The 17,485-nt window shown below is 40.9% G+C and overlaps 1 protein-coding gene and 1 non-coding gene across 2 annotated transcripts in view; one reads left to right on the top strand and one right to left on the bottom strand.

The window, feature by feature from the left end:
- Positions 1–17,485, bottom strand: part of Dym (dymeclin) — a 276,645-nt gene that overhangs the window by 227,303 nt on the left and 31,857 nt on the right. The gene's annotated exons all lie outside the window — the stretch shown is intronic.
- On the top strand, positions 5,602–5,708 carry LOC129688218 (U6 spliceosomal RNA). The gene has a single exon (XR_008721876.1). It is a non-coding gene; the product is annotated as a U6 spliceosomal RNA (small nuclear RNA).

Raw genomic sequence — 17,485 nt, 5'->3', positions numbered from 1 at the left:
ACAGCCTATACCTGGGCAGGGCAGAATGGGGTGAAAGACCCCAGCCTCACACTAAGTTAAACATAGCTAACGCCATTTTGTGGGACACCACTGTTTTGTAAAACTCTGAAGGCCAGATGAGAAACTGGAAAATTACTGAGAAATCCTAGCTGTGTCACCCACTTGGGATATCTGTGGTCAGGCTGCCCCAGTCATACTAAAAACAGTTTTGTGTTAATCACTCTCATAGATATCTGTGAGATTGCTTCAGCTAAGATAGGGAAAAACAAAATAACAGGTGGCGGGCCACGTCAAGGGGTCATCCTACCCCCCTTGACCACCCAGTTCCTGGAATCTTGGTGCCCCTGCCAAACTTTGACGCAAATTGTGGTCTCGTGTAAACGTACCAATCAGCCCCCTGTAACCATGCCTCTCGCTTCTGTACCAGTGCTTCTGCTCTAAAACCCTATAAAAACCCCAGTTTTTCCCCAAGGAGGCGCGCAAGATCCTCCCGAGTGACCTTGCTGCCCCGAGTACTCGTGTATCAAAAAAAAAGCCTCTTGCTGTTTGCATCCGAATGGACTCGTTGTTCTTTGGGAGGGGGTCTCTCTGACGGAAGATACCCTCCGGGGATCTTTCAGGGGTAGGTGTGGCTAAGGTTCCCGGTCTTTGGAGGACAGGGAATCATGGAAGACAAGGGGACAGGAAGAGAGGAGAAAGGAGGACATCATGATAGGTTAGCCTGGAGAAGAAATTTTGTGAGACCAGAGGAAGTACTCCAATAATGGCATGAAAAGGCTCAGATGAAGACTACAAGCAAGTACCATGGGATTATGGAAGATGGTCCAGATAGGATTAAGATGAATGTCATTGGATAGGGGCTGGGAGGTGGATGGTGAGGATATTGAAACAGTATAAGTAAAATATCTGCCTAGTCCAAGGTAAATAAGGCAATTATAAATCTAACAGGTGTCTGTGTCTTATTATTTGTGATAGCAGGTTAAATAATACCACCATCATAATTTTAGGGCTAATAATAATAAACATTATATAGCCCAACACTCTTTTATTTACTACAACAAATATGTGTAGGCAAAACACTTACATACATAAAATAAATCTTTTGTTTACTCATTTGTTTGGAAACAGGATCTCTCTATACAGCCCTCACAGAAATCAGCCTTAGTGATGGTATTAAAGGCGTGTACAACCATACCCATCTTTTTTGTTATGGGAAGTGAGTAGGTGTGGTAACACAAGCCTTTAATCCCTGCACTTGGGAAACTGGCAGGCAGATCACTGTTGAGTTCAAGGCCAGCTTGTCTCCAATTCTAGGACAAACCAAGTGGCATGGTGAGACCTTGGTTTTTCGAGATGGGGTTTCTCCGTGTAGCCTTGGCTGTCCTGGACTTTGTAGACCAGGTGGCCTAGAACTCATTGAAATCTGCCTGCCTCTGCCTGGGATTACAGGTATGTACCACCACACCTGGCAGGTTCTTTTTTTTTTTTTTTTAATTAAATTATAAATGGTTACTTCAGAGACATGGCAGGCACAGAATTCCCACCATGTTTGGAACATAGAGGCCAATCAACGCAGGTCATCTGAAGAGCTGTAAGTTACTGATCTTAACCACTGAGCCATCTCTCTGACCAGGAGAAGAGACCTAAGTGATCCAAGTTTAAATATTTGTTAAAATGTTTCAGAGGTATTTGTTTACAAATGTAAAAGAACATATTTTTAAATTTTATTTTTATTATTTTAAATTGTGAATGTACACTCACCCGAATGCGCGCGCGTGCGCGCGCGCGCGCGCGCACACACACACACACACACACCCACTCACAGAGGCTAGATGTTGGATCCTCCTGCAGCTGGTGTTAGAGGTGGTTTTGAACTACCTGATATGAGTGCTGGGAATCAATCTCAGGTCCTCTAAAAAAAAAAATAATAATAATAGGAAGTGTTGCTCTTAAAGGCTGAGTCATCTCTCCAGCTCCAGGAACGTATCCTTTGAAGCAGTTTAATTTCTTTCTCAGAATGATCCCACTTCCTTGGAAAGCTGCTCTTTGTGGCTAGCCAGGCAGCTAGCACAGGCCCATGAAGCCTGGCTCTCCTTACACAGCTATCTCAATCCCATCTCAACAATCACTTAACGGCCAGGCCATCCTCAGCGCCCACATTTATGACCCAGGAAAGCAGGCAGGTGCTTCACTCATCATGCATCCTATCTGGCCTGTCCACCCGGAAGGTACTCGGCAGTCATTCACGCACTGAAAGTCAGGGCTCTGCTGCTGGAGGCCACAACTCCTATGTGTTAAATGTTACTTTAAGTTTCGGGAAAGCAGCAGTTCCCAACCTATTGGCTGGGGTCTTATCAGATATTACGTTACATATGAGATATTTATATTACAATTCATAACCGCAGTAAAACTAATTATGAAGTAGCAACTGTTGCTACTTCCAGTAGCAACACCAATCGCAGTCAGATATGGATGGTTTAGTGAAAGCAACACCCCAAGGCTGACCACGACCAGGGACACAGTGAACTTGGGAGCCAAATTATGAATTTTTAAAGGAAAAAGATGATAACAGGCAGGAAGAATCAATTCTGTTCCCAGTTCATTGTATCTAGGTAGCTAGACAAAGCATTTTAAGTTGAAGGGTTGAGAATTTAGGGTAGGGGAACTTTTGAGGACTTTCAAGTTTTTCCAAAAGAAAGGAACATAGCAGGCTGTTACGGTTTAACTAATAGAACATTCATTTATCTTTAACTCAAGCAGAACATGCATTTGTGAAGCTACTGTTTTATTCTAAGCAAATAATGAATTGTAAGTAAAGGCTATTCTTGTGTCAGGCAGACAGAGCCCGAAAATTTGAATTCAGTTTCACCTTATGCTCAAAATGGAAACTAAAGACAAAATGGCTTCAGCTATGCTAAAGCAGGTGTTAACAGAGCAGCTACAGCTATGCTAAAAACTAAAGTACATCTCAACAGGGGGGCTATAGTCATGCAAAAAGCTTAAAGCAGCAAGGAAATAATTTTACAGATGGAGGTTATCACAATACTAGGAACTGTATTAAAAGGTCATAGCTTAGGAAGGTTGGGAACCACTTCTGTAAAGGAACTCAACCAGGCCTACTGACTGCTGTGACAGAACTTCTTTCCTCTCATCCAGCCACGCTCCAGTTTTCTAAACTTCTCAGGCATTTAAAAACAATGTGCTAAGCCAGCTGCTCGATTTGGAGCCCCAGTGATGTGAAGCTGGCTGGTGACTGTTGTGGCTGTTATGGGGACCCAGTGCAGTACTTTTAAACAGATGAGCTCAGATATTCTGGCAGGAGACAACAAAGCATTTAAGTAAATACAAGTAAAATGGTACTGCAAAAATGCCAGTATTTCCAAGACAATTACAATCAGAAATCAAATGTTTCCTAAGACAGATCTGGGGCCCTGGAAATACACAAAAAGAGACAGGATGTAGTGAATACTAATTCAGATTACACAAATGGTGTCAGGCGGAGTACTTCAATCTTACTCTACACATCAACTCCATATCTGCAGGTCAATCAGGAAACTGGAGAATATTAAGAGAATTTTTGCTCCCAAACTAAATTCTCTTCAGCAACCACATGGGGTCCTGAAGCAACCCTGTCTGTGGTGCCACATCAGGCACGCTCTCAGATCACAGCCACTCCACCAGCCTGACAGTGAGTTACAGAACTGAGCAGTCACAAAAGGTGATGGTCTCCGTTTGGCAGGTGCCATCCCAATGCACAAGAAAACTGAAGGGACTGGAGAACAAATGACAGAAAGCACTCCCTGCCCACACACACATGGGCAGAGACAAAAACAGGGAAACACTTACTTTCCCACAATAGTAAGAACTTTGTTGGGCTTTTTACACAGAATTAACTCATCAAGAAGATGCTTATTAAGATATTCACAGTAGAGCTGGGAATGGAAATGTATGCCTTCAACACCAGTCAGTACAAGGCCAAGCTGGGCTACAAAGCATACTCTGGGCCAATCTAGGCTACAAATGACTGTTGGAAAAAAAAATTTTCACAAGCACATATAAGTTCTTAAACATTATACACTGCCATTTCTGGGTTGTACTTTAAATCTTTACTTTCTTACTTTGATTTGGCTCTCCCCAGGGACAGCTGTCATCAACAAGCAGCCCCTGCCTCTCCCTCTCTCTCCATACACACACAATCCCTTAAAATCTTCCATTCCAAAAATCCAATGAAAAACACCAATAACACAGTCACATTTCACCCAAGTTATGCCTTAGATACCCAGTAAGTAACTCATAAGAGGTGACAAACAAGAGTTAAGTTTCCAGGAAGGACGGATAACAGGAGGGCCTGGACAGACACACTGCCAGGGAAGGAGCATGCAATGCCATCCATGGAGCTTCAACATCACCCTGAAGCGACAGGGAGTGCCAAAGCACAAAACTCAAAATCACACACCACCAAACTCCCCCAGCATGGGGGCACTTCCAGTGTGCAATGGTTAAGGATCTGACCTTGGCTACAACTACTGTGAGTATTTTAGCAAAAACACCACCACGCTAACACTTCCTCCAGCACACACAAGGCTCACGAGCCTCAGGCCAGTAGACACAGAGTAAATCAGAGAAAGAGAGCACAGTCAAGCATATAACCTTTACAATTCTAATAAAATTCCACCTAACATGGATACGTAGTTAAAGCCCCAAGAAGGAATTCCAACAGCAAGAGCATGGAATGTCTCTTCAGCCACTGGATTCCACAGCAGGGTCACCGCCAAAGCATGTCCGGCAAGCACACTACCTCAGAACACAGCCACTACCATCACTGAACAGAACTGCCACACTGCACACAGATTTGTAATCACTGGCCGGTTAACAGGAAGCAAAGCATCCCCTGACATGACAGAGAATACAGACTGATGCCACAGCTCAGCAGCAGGGCAGTTTTGTTTTCCGGTTATATAACCTATATACAGTACCTAGTTTGAGAGTCTCAGTGTTCTCCTTATGGTGAAGGAAGGATGCCACCACCAACACAACAATGTACAAACCACAATGCAACTTGTGGAAAGCACCCAGCACACAGCTCGGTGTGAGTTCCCTCAATTACAAAGAACACTCACAAGTTAAAATTTCATATATTTATTCCTCATGCACTTACAAATAACTTAGTTATGCTGTCTTCTCCAAATGGAGAAAAGGAAGCAGACCACATCATTTAGTGATTTTAAAGTGGTGAGACATTTTGAAATGTATCAGACAAGAGTAGATATGGTTGGTGTCCCAAACCTATAATCCCAGCACCAGGAAGAACCATGAATTCAAAGCCAAACCTTGAGCACCTGCACTCAAATGCGCACACCTCCACACAGACACACACACAAACATAATTTTAAAATCTTAAAAAAAAAATCCACACATAGCCAGGCATGGTGGCACATGCCTTTATTTCCAGCACTGGGGAAGAGAGACCAGCAGATCTCTGAGTTGGAGGCCAACCTGGTTTTTTACGTAGTTGACATAGTGAGACACTGTATCAAGAAACAAACAAACCCACACTTATGAACATGTACACACACAAAAAAAATTAAATAACATGAAGGCGTGCTCGCTTTGGCAGCACATATACTAAAATTGGAACAATACAGAGAAGATTAGCATGGTCCCTGCACAAGGATGGCACACAAATTTGCAAAGCGTTCCATATTTTTGGTGCCTTCTCAGACAATTAGGAATAGTGCTTCCCCAAGATCCAGCTATACCACTGCTAGGCATATATCTAAAAGATGCTCAAGTACTCAAGGACATTTGCTCAACCATGTTCGTAGCAGCTTTATTTGTAATAGCCAGAACCTGGAAACAACCCAGATGTCCCTCAACAAAGAAATAGATACAGAAATTGTGGTACTTTTATACAATGGAATACTACTCAGCAATTAAAAACACGGAAATCATGAAATTTGCAGGCAAATTTCTAGATGATCTAGAAAAGATCATCCTGAGTGTGGTATCCCAGAAGCAGAAAGACACACATGGTATACACTCACTTGTAAGTGGATACTAGACCTATAAGATAGGATAAACATACTAAAATCTGTACACCTAAAGAAGATAAACAAGAGGACCCAGGGTAAGATGATCAATCTTCACTTACAAAGACAAATGTTTTGGACAATGGAAATAGGAGAAAACAGGACAGGAGCCTACCATAGAGGGCCCCTGAAAGACTCTACCTAGCCGTATATCAACCCAGATGCTAAGACTCATAATCAAACTTTGGGCAGAGTGCAGGGAGTCATATGAAAAAAGGGGGAGTTAGTATGACCTAGAAAGGACAGGAGCTCCACAAGGACCAAATATATCTGGGCACAGGAGACTTTTCTGAGACTGTTTCTCCAACCAAGGATCATGCATGGCTATAACCTAGAACCCCTGCCTGGATGTAGCCCATGGCAGCCCAGTATCCAAGTGGGTTCCCTAGTTAGGGGAACAGGGACTGTCTCTGACATGAACTCAATAGCTGGCTCTTTGACCACCCCCCCACCCCCACCCCCACCCAGGGAGGAGCAGCCTTGCTAAACCACAGAGGACAATGCAACCAGTCCTGAAGAGACATGATAAGCTAGGGTCAGATGGAAGGGGAGGAGGACCTCCCCCATCAGTGGACTTAGAGAAAGGCAGAGAGGAGATGAGGGAGGGAGGGTGGGATTGGGAGAGAATAAGGGAGGGGGCTACAGCTGAGATACAAAGTGAATAAACTGAAACTAATATAAAAAATAAAAATTTAATAAAAAAAATATCATGAAGGCTGGGACACATCAAGCTATATATTTTACAATTTCTTCTGGTTTAAATTCAGTGTCATAATCCTCTGGAATGACAAACATCTTTGCCCTTTACTGCAAGAATGGTTTGGAGAGCACTGTGACAGAAAAAGTAAAAATTTGACCAATATAAAGTGAAAAGCTGTAGGAAATGTTTCATTATAAAGATAAATTATCAACTATATTAACCACTAAAGGAGAACATTTTTCCAAATGTCATCAGCCACAACTTGGGACACAACTTGGATGAACAGACCTGCTGGTCCCCACTGCCCTCAGGGAAGAGGCCACTTTCAGTTCAGGGCAGAGTGCAGAGTCAGCACGCCCACTGCCATCAGTCAATAGGGTGCTGCTGCTGAATGTCCAGCCATTTTCTAAAACCGATAATCTAAAAGAACATTTTTAATAAGAAGAGAAAAACTGTTCTTGTGTATAAAGCCTGTAGGTCAAGAATTCAAGTTTCTACTACCAAAGTAAATACAGAGCATAGGTTACTAAATAAAGCAAACATTCCCAATAACGATCCTATATGAAAATTTGCAAATATTATTTATAGTCCTTTTGGTCAGCTGGCATTAAGAGGTCAGACAGGTGACCATTGGCAAATAAAACACAAGTAGAGTTAACACAGGCAGCACTCTGAACTAGAGACTTAAAAGAATATGCTTTGTGCCAAATGCAGCTCAAGAAGGAACTATTTATGCCCCTTTAGTATTTCTATCCCTTGACACATATCTCTTTGTCAACTCAAGTTCTTTTCTACCAACCCATCTTTGCTTATCCAGATTGTGAGTCTGTATTTACAGGGACTAATAAATAGATTGTTGGGCCTCAGTGTTGGCCCTGAAGAACTAGAGAGAGAGAGAGAGAGAGAGAGAGAGAGAGAGAAGATTGAATAGTACAGTCTTGGAAACCATTATTACCAATTTGTTACAAAGTAGCACTACTGGCCGAAGAAAGGACTCAGCCACAAGGAGTGCTCCTACTGCTCTTCAGAGGATCTGGGTTCAGCTCCCAACATCCACTTTTGATGGCTTAGTGTTCCCCTTTTTTGGCCTCCATGGCACCCATGCATATGTCATGCTGCATGTTTATACAGGCATGCATGCGTGCGTGTGTGCGTGTGTGTGTGTGTGTGTGTGTGTGTGTGTGTGTGTGTGTAATAAAGGATACTTCTTAAAAAGAATTCTCTATTTAGTTCTATGCCTAATTTTTTAATTGGATTATTTGGTTTGTTAGTGTCTAACTTCTTGAGTTCTTTATATATTCTGGATATTAGACCTCTGTCAGATATAGGGTTGGTGAAGATCTTTTCCCAGTCTGTAGGCTGCCATTTTGTTCTAGTGACAGTGTCCTTTGCTTTACAGAAGTTTCTCAATTTCATGAGGTCCCATTTATTAATTGTTGGTCTTAGAGCCTGAGCTGTTGGTGTTCTGTTCAGGAAGTTGTCTGCTATGCCAGTAAGATCAAGGCTCTTCCTCATTTTCTCTGATAATAGATTTAGTGTGTCTAAATCTAATGGATTTATGTTGAGGTCTTTGATCCACTTAGACTTTGGTTTAGTGAAGGGTGATAAATATGGATCTATTTGCATTTTTCTACATGTAGACATCCAGTTAGACCAGCACTTTTTGTTAAAGATGCTATTTTTTTTCCATTGTATGGTTTTGGCTTCTTTGTCAAAAATCAAGTGTTCATAAGTGTGTGGGTTTATTTCTGGGTCTTTAATTTGAATCCATTGATTCAGAAGCCTGTTTCTATGCAGTACCATATATCTTTTAAAACAAAAAGTGTATCATGCATATAAAATGTTATAAAATTATATCTTGGTATTAATTATAATCACACAAAACAATGTGAATGATAAAGAATTAAAAGAAAATAAATTAAGGATAACAAGGAAAATGATAAGACTGCTATGGAAATACAGTTTATTCAGGAAGCACACCTCTAAATTATGCATATTCTTTCACTCACAACTTCCAGGAACTTAGGCTGGCTATATTTTACTTTTTAGGCACAACAGCCCCCTTACACAAATGGTAAAAGATGAAGAGCTGATAGATCAAATCTTTTAAAGAAAACAGATGTGCAAAAAGCTGTTGGAAGAAATTACAAAGGAATTCTTAACACAGATTTGTTAAACAAATCACAATTGTGATGTTTATAAAATAAATACTAAAAAATGTTTTCATCCTTTTCAATGAAAATTGTCACAGGTCTTCAAAACTTACACTTTACACTAATGTCATTTTCACCACACCTATTCAAACAAATATGCAATCTTTGTCAGTTGAAAGCATGGTCTAAATAAATCAACAAGTGATCATTCAAAAAAGAGCAGAGGCATTTCTAAAGACTTCCCCCTTACATTAGCAAAGAGGGAATTACAGAAATTCAGAAAACTACAAGAATCAGCCTATTCAGTGGTTAAACTGCAAAAACAGAACCTATTCATAGTAAAATTTCAAAGGATAAAACTGCATATAAATTTATTGCAGAAAATTTTAATGCATCAGGCAGAACCAAAAAGGTTTTATGCATGTGATTCATAGACAATCTATATGCTGACATTCAACTGCAAAAATCAAAGGCCTGGAACTATGAATACTACCAAAACTAAAACAACCACCACACTAAGACGGCATTTATTTTCTCAAGAAAATAAGAGAAATTAATGACCTTAAAATTCAGATTTCAATACAACAGAGAAAGCAATCAAGGGAGCAATGGTTTTCTTGGCCTCTTACTTTTTAGCACTGTGACAATGCTTATTATTCCCTTGTGAATGGAAATTTTTTTTTAGGACTTTTTAAATTTTTTTCAGTTATTTATTATCTATTCCAAGTGAAGGTCCCTCCCTCAACTCCCCCCAATCCCACCCTTCTTCCCTCTTCCCACCATCCCCTTCCCTAGTGAGGAGCTGTCATGAACTCGGTTGACTACTCTTTGATCACTCGCCTTGGTGATGAGGCCTTGCCAGGCCATGGAGGAAGAAGATCCAGGCAGTCCTGGTGAGACTTAACAAGCTATGGGCAGATGGTAATGGTGGAGAACTCCCTCTTTCAGTAAACAGAACTTTTATTCACCTGTTTTAATTGTTGTCTCAGAAGCTTACTGCTTAATAAGCTCACCCTTTCTTGTTCTTTCTGAGCTCATAGCTGGCTGGTTCAATCCAGCTGTTCTGGCTCAAACTCCTCTCAGAGCTAAATTATTCAATCCAGCTTTTTTCTCATCCTCTGAATTGCTCTGCTTAGCTGTAAACTAACTCCAGCAATCCTTCCTAATCTTGTGGCTACACCTGTGTCTAGCTTGTTCAACCTCTCTCTGTAACTCTCCTGGTAAAACTGCCTCTTCCCCCATCTAATTCTCTGTGTTGCTCCTTAAAGTAGCTTCCCTTTCCTCTCTGTTCTCTCTCAGTTGAGGGTATTCTATTCTGTCAAATCTTTCTCTGGTTCATCACTTTTTCTGCCACTCAAGTAATCACTTTCAAACATAGGTGCTTCCTTCTACAAACTAACTTTACCTTCACTATTTGGGATTAAAGGCATGCACCACCACACCTGGACCTAAAGAAAACCTGAAACTTGCTCTATGCCAGCTGGCCTTGAACTCAGATCTGCTTGCCTCTGTCTCCAGGATTAAAGGCATGTTTCTATTCCAGCTGGATCACACAGGCCTAGAAGGTCTTTGGCTGTCATCTCTTGCCAGAGCAGCCATGCTCTGAATTAAAATTCCTCTACGTTCCCTCATTTAAGCTTAAGCGTTCAGTTTAAGGGAATGATCCACAGATACACTAGATAACCTCAATCACCTTCTGAATTAACTGTTCATTGGAAAGTATAAATGTAAGGAGAAAATAAAGTTTTTGTTTTAAGTTGTAAAAACTGAACTTTCTGAGGGAACTCAATCTGAGAAAATGAGATATCAAGGAAAGTTGCATGCTGTTAACATTTACAAAAGAGCCTGATGCGTTCCTTCTGTCATCATCAGTACATGCCTCTTATGAAGGAAATGAGAATCTAGGAGACAGTTTAGTAGCTGCCCTAGTCCACCTCAGTGACAGGCAGACTATTCCCTGCATGGAATGTAGGCCAAGAATGAAAACGCAGAGGCAGGCACCAAAGAGTCAAAGAGGAAAATGTTTCATGAGCACTTGTTTCTATCCATCAGATACTCGTGAGCTAATTCAAGTCTGTTTTCTAGTTCTCAAGTGAGTAAACACATTTAAAAACTTTAAGATCACTCAGCTAAGTAACCCTCCCCCCAGAGAAGACACCCCCCCGCCTGCAGGCAAGGTAAAAATACTGGACAAGCCACCTGTTCCTTGCAGGGGAGATTGCCAATAGTACCTTTGAAGCACTATCGAAAGTAACGTGTGAAGCACAGCTTTGGACAGGCCTGAAATACATAACCTTATAATCCTTTTCTCCAGGTCACCAGGTCATTTCACAGCGCAGCACTCTGGTTGCTGTCTGACGCTCAGGTTGATGAGTCCATGCTTCCAAACGAAGACAGTGACACATGACAATCAACAGAATCCATCTCTGGAGCCATATAGACCTGGTTTAAATTTGGCCCTTACCAGTGTTAACATGAGAATAACAACAGATGTGAAAACTAGCTGAAAAGAGATATGACAATCACTTGGAAATGTGAGAGACTTCATAAATAACTGATAAATTGACAATGTCTACAGAAGCAAAGCTTCTCAGCAGAATGTTCTTTTTATATAATACATGGAAAATCTCTGAGAGAAAAAGTGAAGTTGTTAGCTGGAACAATGCTAAAGAGAAATGGAGGCTCTTTGTGTCTAGCAAAGCAAAGTTTTGAAGCCAATCGTAAAGGACATAGATTACATGACTCTGGTTATCTAGCACCCCTAGCCCAGAAAACTCATAGACAGAAAGTAGCATAGACCAGGAAGGCCTGCGAGCAGTGAGGGAAGTTTGTACTATTTATAGGTAAGGAACTTCTGTTTCAGAGGAAAGAAAGGTCCTGGAAATGAACAGTGGGGATAGTTATACAAATATATTAATTCAAAAAATTTAACAGTTCTACAACATCACATTTTTGTAAAAAAAAAAAAATAAAAATACATACAAAACATTGAAAATAGCATGTGGTATTTGTAAATGGACATGACTACTTTAATTTTTGTTTCTGTATTTTGTAACTTTTCTATAATTACGGATGACTTAAATATTTTAAAAGGTTATTTTATTGGTAAGAGCAGCCATAAAGAAGTCATCTACTCACACAATAAGAAGGGCATAAAAACCTGGTTGTAAGTTCACTAGACTCCTATTTTTATTGGAAAAAAATGAAAAACCAGTGATATACTCGACATTAGTTAAATAATTTAAGGCTATTCATTAAAACAGACAAAACCACTGAAATGAGAAACACTATCAGAGGAAATGTGAAGAATATGATGAAAACATTTCAATATGGAGCACTAAGAACAGATACAGGCAATGTTAACCCTAGTTACTCCTGATTGCTAGTTAATCCTTTCTTAAGAGTTTTCACTCACTGTATTTAGAAGGTTTAAACATGAACATGCAGTCCTTTGGTAACAAATGACTTTTAAGTGACTGTGTCAGAAGCTGCCGTTCTACCTTATCTCAGCACCATCTAGTGCCCAGTGCACGGAATAGTTCTCATGATGCAGTAAAGACTTCTAGACAGCAGCAGTCAGGAAGGCACCTCCCAGAAGCAGGGACACAGGGCCACACTCATGTCCTACACAGCTAACAATTAAGTCCCAACAATCATCTGACCAACTCTGGCAAAGAAAACATTGTCTGTTTAATGAATAGCCTTAAATTATTTAACTAATGTTGAGCATATTTATATTGCCACCAATAGTGGCAAAGAAATGAGAGAAAGAAAATAGAAAGGAAGAAGGAAGGGAGGAAAAGGGCATCCTTTGGCCTCCAACTAAAAAGCGTTATCAGAAAATTAGTTAAATTTATGTTCACTCTCCAGCTTCCACTTTTAAGACAGTCCTTGCTATTTCTGAGCTAATATTAACCGCCTTGAAGAAAAGAAGAGTGTGACCTGTCATACTTTAGGGCAGTGTTCTCAATCCATGGGTCAAGACCCCTTTGTGGGAGTCAAAAGACCCTTTCACAGGGTCACTTATCAGATATCCTGCATATCAGATATTTACATTATGGTTCATAACAGCAGCAAAATTGCAGCTATGAAGTAGCAACAAAAATAATTCTATGGGAGCTGGGCATGGTGGCGCATGCTTTAATCCCAGCACTCAGAGAGGCAGAAACAGGTGAATCGCTGAGTTCAAGGCCAGCCTGGCCTACACAGTGAGTCCATAACAGCCAAAACTACACAGAGGAAGGTTGAGAACCACTGTTCTAAGGAAATGTGTTTCACCAAATCCATCCAACACATGGATTCTCTTTCCTCAGCTTTCTAATGTGTGCCAAAAGTAAGTAACAGGTGGACATAGCCTTATTTCCCCAGTCCTAGACCACTTCACACCTGAGCAGCCTCATCAGGTCACTGTCAGACCAGGAGAAAGGGTGGGAAGCATTTTCAGTATCCCCTGACAATTGTCTAAGCCTCCCACACTACTTCTTACCCCTCTCAATACAAATGAAAAATGAACATAAGAACCCACTCCTGCCCATTTGTGTGACATCATTCACTGCCATAGTAAATGTGAAAACAACCCAAATGGTCACCCTGATTCTTGGGTACCCCATGATTGTTTGCTATGTCCCCACCAAAAGGAATGATGAAGCTATAATGTACAGAAGGCTTTTCAAGATACAATTAACTTCAAAGATGGCTGCACATGCCTTTAATAGCAGAATTCAGTGGGCAGAGGCTGGAGGATCTCTATGAGTTGGAGTCAACCTGACCTACATAATGAGTTCCAGAACAGCCAGGACTACATAGTGAGACCTGACTTAAAGCAAAACAAAAAAACTTGCACTGGTGGTGCAAGCCTTTCATACCAGCACTCAGATGGCACAGGCAGATGGACTTCTGTCAGTTTGAGGCCAGGCTGGCTTACACAGTGAATTCCAGGACAGCCAGGGCTACACAGAGAGGAGAAAAACCTGTTTTGAAAAACAAACAAATAAAAGTATGTAGTATATATGACATTGTGGCCTAAAACTAGGGTGATCTGTGTGCATATGTGTTCACATATGCATAAAATAGCCTTCAAAAGACTATTCAAACAACATGATAGCGGTTACTTCTGGAGAAGAGAATCAGGCACTGAGAAGGGAAAAGAGGAAGGCAGACTTCCATATTTTATATTTTTCATATCCTTTGGAGTTTAAACCACAAAATTGCATATTTTAGCAAAAAAAAAAAAGTAAAATTAGTGGGAGGGGCCTTGCCTTTATTCCGGTTGGGTATGTCCAACCTTTATAGATAGTCATCTACTAAAGTAACATTAATTACTCTAAAGAAAATATGTAAAAGCATTTACAAATACACAAATACTTTATGGCAAATTTTGGATCACACTATTATATTATTAACTTATTTCAGTAAAAAAAAAAAAAAAAGAAGATAGTCATCTATAATCATTACAAAAAAAAAATCTCATGTTCAACTAAATCTGTAACTTTGTCACATGGATACCCGTCACCACGCGCAGCCCCAGCCCTGGATTGGACACACGCCTCCCATCCATGTTCTTTGGGGTTGTTCTTATTCCAGTTTCTTCCTCACAAGTTCCAGGGTCTTGCAGAATCCTCCAGCATCTTCCAGAACTGTCACTGCCATCCAGTACACCCACAGCATCTAGCTTGTCTGAATCCTGTGTCTGACTTTACATCAACTGACTTTCAGTCTTTACTTATGTGAACTCTGTTTCAGAAAAAAAATGTTTACTGAATGACAGTTTCACAAGGTGATATACTCAGAATATCAAATAAGATGTGGAGAAAGGGGAACCCTCCTCCATTGCTGGTGGGAATGTAAACCTGTATAACCACTTTGGAAATCAATCTGGCACTTTCTCAGGAATAGTGCTTCCTCAAGATCCAGCTACACCACCCCAAGGCGTATATTCAAGATATGCTCAAGTATACAACAAGGACACTTGCTCAACAATGTTCATAGCAGCTCTTTTTGTAATAGCCAGGATCTGGAAGCAACCCAGATGTCCTTTAGTTGAGGAATGGACACAGAAATTGTGGTACATTTACACAATGGAATACTACTTAGAAATTAAAAACAAGAAAATCATGAAATTTGCAGGCAAATGTTGGGAACTAGAAAAGATCATCCTGAGTGAGGATACGTATCCCAGAAGCAGGACACACATGGTATATACTCACTTATAAGTGGATACTAGACCTATAAGATAGGATAAGCATACTAAAATCTGTACACCTAAACAAGCTCAACAAGAAGGAGGACCCTGGGTAAGATGTTCAACCCTCATTCAGAAAGGCAAACAGGACAGATATCGGAAGAGGGTGAAAACAAGGAACAAGACAGGAGCCTACCACAGAGGGCCTCTGAAAGACTCTTCCCAGCATGGTATTATAGCAGATACTGAGACTCATAGCCAAACTTTGGGCAGAGTGCAGGGAATCTTATAAGAAGGGGGAGATAGAAAGACCTGGAGGGGACTGGAGCTCCACAAGGAAAGCAACAGAAGCAAAAAATCTGGGCACAAGAGTCTTTTCTGAGACTGATACTCCAACCAAGGACTATGCATGGAGATAATCTAGAAATCCTGCTCAGATGTAGCCTATGGCAGCTCAGTGTCCAAGTGGGCTCCCTACAGAGGCTGTCTCTGACATGAACTCAGTGGCTGGCTCTTTGATCACCTTCCCCTGAGTTGGGGGCAGCCTTACCAGGCCACAGAGGAAGACAATGCAGATAGTCCTGACAAGACCTGATAGGCTACAGTAAGATGGAAGGAGAGGAGGACCTACCCTATCAGTGGACTGGGGAAGGGACATGGGAGGAGAAGAGGGAGGGAAGGTGGGATTAGGAGGGGACAAGGGAGGGGGCTACAACTGGGATACAAAGTGAATAAATTGTAATAAATACAAAATTTTTAAATTTTTAAAAAATTTAAAAAAAGAACATCAAATAAGATGAAAGTGTGGTCATGCCCTTTCTGGATAAAATCCTTCAACAGATATTAGAACAAACTTTAAACAACTTTAGTATTTTGTAAAAACTCTCAAATTTCCCCTCACTATTTCCCAGTTCTTTGTGTTCTTCTAGTTTGGGCATGTTGTTTCTGCAATGTGCATGCTCCCCTGCACCATTACAATCTTTATCACGCTTTACTCTATATTCTAAACCTTTTGAGAGCATGTGGTATTATTTTCCTAGTTCACCATAATGGCCTGAGAAACAAGCAAATGATAGAGCAGAACTCAGGGAGAGATACCTGGTCCTGCAGCTCTACATGGTAAGCAGGGTACACACATTATGAACACACTCACATATCATTCTTTCACACCACCATATTCAGATACCTACAAATCAAAATAAACACTGGTTTATTCTGCATTTAATAACCATTATATAATTTAGAAATCTGTACAAAATCAACCATGTAAACAGTTTTTAAATATGTTGCATAAAAAAATGAAAAGAAAGCCAAGGAGATAGTTCAGTTAATAAAGGCTTAAGGGTGTGGGTTTGTCTGCAGAAGTTACACGAAATGGCCAGAGGGGGTGACATGCACTTGCAAGCCCAGCACTGGGGAAGTGGAGACAGGCTTACCTGAGGCTCGCCAGTCAGCAGCCTCGCCTAACCAACAAGCTCCAAGCTACACAAGAGACCCTGTCTCCAACACCAAACAAACAAGGTGGATGGCACCAGAGCAATGACAGAAGGCTGACCTCTGGCCTCTACACTCATGAGCTCATGTGTGCAACACACCCAAACACACTCACATGAGGACCTAGTACCCATCAACTGGACAGAATGGCTACCAGCAAACTCTGGGAATCCAACTGTTACCGCTCTGCCTCAGTTACAGGTGCAAATGGTCATGGCCATGTTTTGTTTTGTTTGTTTGTAGTTTTGGTTGGTTTGTCTTTTTTTTATTCTTTGTTTGTTTGTTGAGACAGTCTCACTATGTAGCCCTGGTTGGCCTAGAACTCCCTATGTAATCAGTCTGGCCTCGAACTCACAAATACCCATCTACTGGGGTGCTGGGATTAAAGGTATGTTCCACCAAGGCAGCAGGGTTTTGTAATTGTTTTAACATGGGTGCTGGGAATCCAAACTCAATTCCTCACACTGCACAGAAGGCACTTTACCAACCGACCAGCTTCCCCACCCCTTGAAGTTTACTCTTCAATTGACCAGCACAATCACTGAGGAATGGGGTGCCTCAGGCAGAAAATGATAAAGTATATGTTACCACAATACATGCAATCTCCACAAACAAAACGTCTGGAGTATTAGGTCCAGAATCTACAACATATGATATATTTGTTCCATAGCTTTTCATAAAAATTACTTTATGCCTTTCTCTATAAACTAGAATGAATTAGTATCTCACAGAATAAACAGAATAATAAAAGGTTTTTGAGAAAAAGTGCAAAATACCTATATCAATGAATCACAAATAAATTATAAAACCTTAGTAATTTAATCTACAAGGCACTGACACAGATGTGGCAAATGTGGAAGCTCAATTG

This window comes from Psammomys obesus, unplaced genomic scaffold, assembly GCF_907164565.1.
Source record: "Psammomys obesus unplaced genomic scaffold, mPsaObe1.curated_primary_1811, whole genome shotgun sequence".
Taxonomy (NCBI): Eukaryota; Metazoa; Chordata; class Mammalia; order Rodentia; family Muridae; genus Psammomys; species Psammomys obesus.
Note: the sequence above shows the minus strand (reverse complement) of the source record. Positions and strands in the feature narration are given on the sequence as shown.